The sequence below is a fragment of the Sebastes umbrosus genome, unplaced genomic scaffold (assembly GCF_015220745.1).
Source record: "Sebastes umbrosus isolate fSebUmb1 unplaced genomic scaffold, fSebUmb1.pri scaffold_136_arrow_ctg1, whole genome shotgun sequence".
Classification (NCBI taxonomy): domain Eukaryota; kingdom Metazoa; phylum Chordata; class Actinopteri; order Perciformes; family Sebastidae; genus Sebastes; species Sebastes umbrosus.
The window spans coordinates 6470-7500 of record NW_023618464.1 but is presented as its reverse complement, the minus strand read 5'-3'; positions in this window follow the sequence as shown (position 1 = coordinate 7500).

The window sequence follows — 1031 nt, the reverse complement described above, 5'->3', positions numbered from 1 at the left end:
TGTGTCCTCCACAGGATTTAAACGCCGACGCCACGTTTCCCCGAAACTCAACTTTCATTACAAAAAGGGGGAAATGACTATTTTCTTACAAAGTGAAACTTTATTATTGTTGTTGTAACTTAGTTCTGCATTTCTACTTTGCCGATTTGTTTTGTAGAAGAAGTGTTTTAGGAGCTGAACAATGAAGTTATCGATTCTATTAGCAATGTGTTGGCTAAACTAGCGTGTTGGCTAAACGCGCAAGTTAGCAAAAAAGATGTGCGTTACCTCAACTGTGTGTTAGCGGAGCGAATGTGTTTTATGATCTGAATGTCTCGTAGTGAACAGATGTGTTTGTGTTTGTGTGAGCGGGATGCGTTAGCTTAGCGGAGCGAGTTAGCTTTTACTGCGTTACACGTGTTTGTAGAGCCATTCTCCCATTTTCATCAAATAATTACAGAAACAGTCAACGAAACAGAAACGACAACGCTCCAAAGAAACGTCACCGACATTAACGTCTAAATAAAACCAAATAGACCCGAAGATAATCCACTGCTAGCTCCACGAGCTAATTTAACCTGCTAGCAACCTGCCATAACGATATAAAACGACTATAAACAGCTCATTTAGACTTCATATCCATTTAGCTACTATAACTACATGGCTACGTTCTGAAATTCTCCCGACACGAACGCAGCGTTAGCCGAATGTTTTGTTTGCGTTAGCTTAGCGGTGTGGGTTAGCTTCCACTGAACATGCTAATTACTAAACGTCGTTAATTCACATCTAAATAAAACCCAATAAACAAATAGAATCCACTCTGCTAGCTAAAAACAAGCTAATTTATCTGCTAACAAACTGCCATAACAACGTAAACAACTACAAACAGTTAATTTAGGATTAACATCCATTAATCTACTAAAACTACACGGCTAGCTAACCGAGCAACATCTCTGAGTAACGTGTCAGCGTTCACTAATTCTCCCCACGCGAACGCAGCGTTAGCCGAATGTCCGTTAGCCGAATGTCCGTTAGCTAAACTGTGTTTTGTG